The sequence below is a fragment of the Kogia breviceps genome, chromosome 9 (assembly GCF_026419965.1).
Source record: "Kogia breviceps isolate mKogBre1 chromosome 9, mKogBre1 haplotype 1, whole genome shotgun sequence".
In the NCBI taxonomy this organism is placed as follows: Eukaryota; Metazoa; Chordata; class Mammalia; order Artiodactyla; family Physeteridae; genus Kogia; species Kogia breviceps.
In genome coordinates this window covers 90,578,127-90,584,664 of record NC_081318.1, presented here as the reverse complement: position 1 = coordinate 90,584,664, position 6,538 = coordinate 90,578,127, and positions in this window count along the sequence as shown.

Below are 6,538 nucleotides of genomic sequence, written 5' to 3'. Positions count from 1 at the left end.
CATCACAGAAGAATATATCAGACTCGTAAGCATCTGAAAACCTAAGTATTGATATCTCTCTGTAAGTGAATCAAGTGTCTGTCAAGCGGCATCAACACAGCACTGAAAATCAGCTAAAGCCCATTCTAAAAATACATTTCCAAAACACAGAAGAAAGAAGCACGGCGAGAGGGAGGGAAATTCTGCCAAAAAGCGTTCAGGGGCTGTGATGCAACCAGGATTGACCACATCTACACCCACAGCGGCAGAAGACATAAGGCTGGATACTCCTCAGGCTGAGAGGATTGCTGAAGTTGGAGGAGCAAAGGCAGAGCCTCTAGAGTTATACTGCGTGCTACCCATTCCATGGGTCCCACCTCTCCAGGTTCAAGGGAACTTGCCTACAGCCAAACCACTCACGGGAATCCCAGGGGATGGTACACCGTGTGATCGGGAAAGCTTTCGAAAGCGCACCTCATTTTTCACCTCCGGGTGCTAGCGTCCGCCATTGCAGCCGCTTGACTAACAATTCCCCCACTTGCAGGATCAGCGTCTTGACACTCCTCTTTAGTAGGCTCTGCAAGTGGTCCGAAGGATGACCTGGAAGAGGGGCAACCAATGAGAGACCAGCTGGCGGTGTTCGGACAGGCCCACGTCACTCTAATTTCCCATCACGAAGAGGAATTCACCAAAGGCTCGGCCTGCCTCGCCGCAAGCACAACAGGGCCTGAAGCAATCTTGCGCTATTGCGGCCAGCTCACGCCAAAGCGAGCTGCCAAACGGAGCTCTGGGGCACTGCACTTCACAAACCTGCCGAGCTCTAAATGATAACACTCGTCCAAAAACATACTGAGGTAAGGCCACGAAGGGGATTTGAACGCAAGGCAGAATTGCACGAAACGGAGTTCAGGAGGTAGATGGGAATGGCCTTCCCAGCACAGGAAAAGCGGCAGAACGTGGACAATGATGCAGTTGGCCAAAAAGGGCGTATGCGTTTTTTCCTGAATATATTCAGGAAAAAACGCATACGCCCTTTTTGGCCAACCAAGCACCCGGGGAGAGCAAATCGGCACTACAAAGAAATCTCACTCCCCCCCCGGGCAAGAGAGCCATCCGGAAAATGTCGAAAAACCAGAAAGGCAGGACAGGCCAAGGAGATAAGGGAGCCTTGTTCAGTTGCCGGCAGGGATGCAAAATGCCAACAGCCACTCTGGATAAGCGTATGCTCGTTCCTAAAACACGTACAGAACAGAACCACAGAGCATAGGGCACCTCCACACGTGGGCCTATATCTTGGGAAAACTAAAAATCAACCAGACGCAGGCACCCCAAAGTTTAGGGATTCTCTCTTTACAACAACCTCGACTTCGGGACACCCTTCATCTGCCGGGGAAGAGAGAAATGGACCAAGAATTTGTGCTACTTAGGTACGAGGGAATATCCCTCAGCCATGGAATCCATGTCATAAGGCTGGTTCCAGCATAATGAGTGGATTGAGGTACGATGATGCTAAGTGAAATCTGTCCCACAGAAAAAGAAACTTGGGATATCACTTAGAGAGGGAATGTACAAATCGCTACCCACGACCCGAATGACAAAAGAGAACAGACTCACGCTTTTCGAAAATACACTTAGGCCTGCTTAAGCGGAAAGGTGAGGTGGCGTGATGCATAAAACACGACTTGGAAATGAGCACAGATACCGGTCGGAAAAGCAAATATATAATAGACACCACCTACTCCTTGCTCAGTGAACAGGACTCAACAGCTCCTATTCATCACAGAAGAATATATCAGACTCGTAAGCATGTGAAAACCTAAGTATTGATATCTCTCTGTAAGTGAATCAAGTGTGTGTCAAGCGGCATCAACACAGCACTGAAAATCAGCTAAAGCCCATTCTAAAAATACATTTCCAAAACACAGAAGAAAGAAGCACGGCGAGAGGGAGGGAAATTCTGCCAAAAAGCGTTCAGGGGCTGTGATGCAACCAGGATTGACCACATCTACACCCACAGCGGCATAAGACATAAGGCTGGATACTCCTCAGGCTGAGAGGATTGCTGAGGTTGGAGGAGCAAAGGCAGAGCCTCTAGAGTTATACTGCATGCTACCCATTGCATGTGTCCCACCTCTCCAGGTTCAAGGCAACTTTCCTACAGCCAAACCACTCATGGGAATCCCAGGGGATGGTACACCGTGTGATCGGGAAAGCTTTCGAAAGCGCACCTCATTTTTCACCTCCGGGTGCTAGCGTCTGCCATTCCAGCCGCTTGACTAACAATTCCCCCACTTGCAGGATCAGCGTCTTGACACTCCTCTTTCGTAGTCTCTGCAAGTGGTCCGAAGGATGACCTGGAAGAGGGGCAACCAATGAGAGACCAGCTGGCGGTGTTCGGACAGGCCCACGTCACTCTAATTTCCCATCACGAAGAGGAATTCACCAAAGGCTCGGCCTGCCTCGCCGCAAGCACAACAGGGCCTGAAGCAATCTTGCACTATTGCGGCCAGCTCACACCAAAGCGAGCTGCCAAACGGAGCTCTGGGGCACTGCACTTCACAAACCTGCCGAGCTCTAAATGATAACACTCGTCCAAAAACATACTGAGGTAAGGCCACGAAGGGGATTTGAACGCAAGGCAGAATTGCACGAAACGGAGTTCAGGAGGTAGATGGGAATGGCCTTCCCAGCACAGGAAAAGCGGCAGAACGTGGACAATGATGCAGTTGGCCAAAAAGGGCGTATGCGTTTTTTCCTGAATATATTCAGGAAAAAACGCATACGCCCTTTTTGGCCAACCAAGCACCCAGGGAGAGCAAATCGGCACTACAAACAAATCTCACTCCCCCCCCCCCGGCAAAAGAGCCATCCGGAAAATGTCTAAAAACTAGAAAGACAGGACAGGCCAAGGAGATAAGAGAGCCTTGTTCAGTTGCCGGGAGGGACGCAAAATGCCAACAGACACTCTGGAGAAGCGTATGCTCGTTCCTAAAACACGTACAGAACAGAACCACAGAGCATAGGGCACCTCCACACGTGGGCCTATATCTTGGGAAAACTAAAAATCAACCAGACGCAGGCACCCCAAAGTTTAGGGCTTCTCTCTTTACAACAACCTCGACTTCGGGACACCCTTCATCTGCCGGGGAAGAGAGAAATGGACCAAGAATTTGTGCTACTTAGGTACGAGGGAATATCCCTCAGCCATGGAATCCATGTCATAAGGCTGTTTCCAGCATAATGAGTGGATTGAGGTACGATGATGCTAAGTGAAATCTGTCCCACAGAAAAAGAAACTTGGGATATCACTTAGAGAGGGAATGTACAAATCGCTACCCACGACCCGAATGACAAAAGAGAACAGACTCACGCTGTTCGAAAACACACTTAGGCCTGCTTAAGTGGAAAGGTGAGGTGGCGTGATGCATTAAACACGACTTGGAAACGAGCACAGATACCGGTCGGAAAAGCAAATATATAATAGACACCACCTACTCCTTGCTCAGTGAACAGGACTCAACAGCTCCTATTCATCACAGAAGAATATATCAGACTCGTAAGCATCTGAAAACCTAAGTATTGATATCTCTCTGCAAGTGAATCAAGTGTGTGTCGAGCGGCAACAACACAGCACTGAAAATCAGCTAAAGCCCATTCTAAAAATACATTTCCAAAACACAGAAGAAAGAAGCACGGCGAGAGGGAGGGAAATTCTGCCAAAATGCGTTCAGGGGCTGTGATGCAACCAGGATTGACCACATCTACACCCACAGCGGCAGAAGACATAAGGCTGGATACTCCTCAGGCTGAGAGGATTGCTGAGGTTGGAGGAGCAAAGGCAGAGCCTCTAGAGTTATACTGCGTGCTACCCATTCCATGGGTCCCACCTCTCCAGGTTCAAGGCAACTTTCCTACAGCCAAACCACTCATGGGAATCCCAGGGGATGGTACACCGTCTGATCGGGAAAGCTTTCGAAAGCGCACCTCATTTTTCACCTCCGGGTGCTAGCGTCCGCCATTCCAGCCGCTTGACTAACAATTCCCCCACTGGCAGGATCAGCGTCTTCACACTCCTCTTTCGTAGTCTCTGCAAGTGGTCCGAAGGATGACCTGGAAGAGGGGCAACCAATGAGAGACCAGCTGGCGGTGTTCGGACAGGCCCACGTCACTCTAATTTCCCATCACGAAGAGGAATTCACCAAAGGCTCGGCCTGCCTCGCCGCAAGCACAACAGGGCCTGAAGCAATCTTGCGCTATTGCGGCCAGCTCACACCAAAGCGAGCTGCCAAACGGAGCTCTGGGGCACTGCACTTCACAAACCTGCCGAGCTCTAAATGATAACACTCGTCCAAAAACATACTGAGGTAAGGCCACGAAGGGGATTTGAACGCAAGGCAGAATTGCACGAAACGGAGTTCAGGAGGTAGATGGGAATGGCCTTCCCAGCACAGGAAAAGCGGCAGAACGTGGACAATGATGCAGTTGGCCAAAAAGGGCGTATGCGTTTTTTCCTGAATATATTCAGGAAAAAACGCATACGCCCTTTTTGGCCAACCAAGCACCCGGGGAGAGCAAATCGGCACTACAAAGAAATCTCACTCCCCCCCCGGGCAAAAGAGCCATCCGGAAAATGTCTAAAAACCAGAAAGGCAGGACAGGCCAAGGAGATAAGGGAGCCTTGTTCAGTTGCCGGGAGGGACGCAAAATGCCAACAGCCACTCTGGAGAAGCGAATGCTCGTTCCTAAAACACGTACAGAACAGAACCACAGAGCATAGGGCACCTCCACACGAGGGCCTATATCTTGGCAAAACTAAAAATCAATCAGACGCAGGCACCCCAAGGTTTAGGGCTTCTCTCTTTACAACAACCTCGACTTCGGGACACCCTTCATATGCCGGGGAAGAGAGAAATGGACCAAGAATTTGTGCTACTTAGGTACGAGGGAATATCCCTCAGCCATGGAATCCATGTCATAAGGCTGGTTCCAGCATAATGAGTGGATTGAGATACGATGATGCTAAGTGAAATCTGTCCCACAGAAAAAGAAACCTGGGATATCACTTAGAGAGGGAATGTACAAATCGCTACCCACGACCCGAATGACAAAAGAGAACAGACTCACGCTTTTCGAAAACACACTTAGGCCTGCTTAAGCGGAAAGGTGAGGTGGCGTGATGCATAAAACACGACTTGGAAATGAGCACAGATACCGGTCGGAAAAGCAAATATATAATAGACACCACCTACTCCTTGCTCAGTGAACAGGACTCAACAGCTCCTATGCATCACAGAAGAATATATCAGACTCGTAAGCATCTGAAAACCTAAGTATTGATATCTCTCTGTAAGTGAATCAAGTGTGTGTCAAGCGGCATCAACACAGCACTGAAAATCAGCTAAAGCCCATTCTAAAAATACATTTCCAAAACACAGAAGAAAGAAGCACGGCGAGAGGGAGGGAAATTCTGCCAAAAAGCGTGCAGGGGCTGTGATGCAACCAGGATTGACCACATCTACACCCACAGCGGCAGAAGACATAAGGCTGGATACTCCTCAGGCTGAGAGGATTGCTGAGGTTGGAGGAGCAAAGGCAGAGCTTCTAGAGTTATACTGCGTGCTACCCATTCCATGGGTCCCACCTCTCCAGGTTCAAGGCAACTTTCCTACAGCCAAACCACTCACGGGAATCCCAGGGGATGGTACACCGTGTGATCGGGAAAGCTTTCGAAAGCGCACCTCATTTTTCACCTCCGGGTGCTAGCGTCCGCCATTGCAGCCGCTTGACTAACAATTCCCCCACTTGCAGGATCAGCGTCTTGACACTCCTCTTTCGTAGGCTCTGCAAGTGGTCCGAAGGATGACCTGGAAGAGGGGCAACCAATGAGAGACCAGCTGGCGGTGTTCGGACAGGCCCACGTCACTCTAATTTCCCATCACGAAGAGGAATTCACCAAAGGCTCGGCCTGCCTCGCCGCAAGCACAACAGGGCCTGAAGCAATCTTGCGCTATTGCGGCCAGCTCACGCCAAAGCGAGCTGCCAAACCGAGCTCTGGGGCACTGCACTTCACAAACCTGCCGAGCTCTAAATGATAACACTCGTCCAAAAACATACTGAGGTAAGGCCACGAAGGGGATTTGAACGCAAGGCAGAATTGCACGAAACGGAGTTCAGGAGGTAGATGGGAATGGCCTTCCCAGCACAGGAAAAGCGGCAGAACGTGGACAATGATGCAGTTGGCCAAAAAGGGCGTATGCGTTTTTACCTGAATATATAAAGGAAAAAACGCATACGCCCTTTTTGGCCAACCAAGCACCCGGGGAGAGCAAATCGGCACTACAAAGAAATCTCACTCCCCCCCCGGGCAAGAGAGCCATCCGGAAAATGTCTAAAAACCAGAAAGGCAGGACAGGCCAAGGAGATAAGGGAGCCTTGTTCAGTTGCCGGGAGGGACGCAAAATGCCAACAGACACTCTGGAGAAGCGTATGCTCGTTCCTAAAACACGTACAGAACAGAACCACAGAGCATAGGGCACCTCCACACGTGGGCCTATATCTT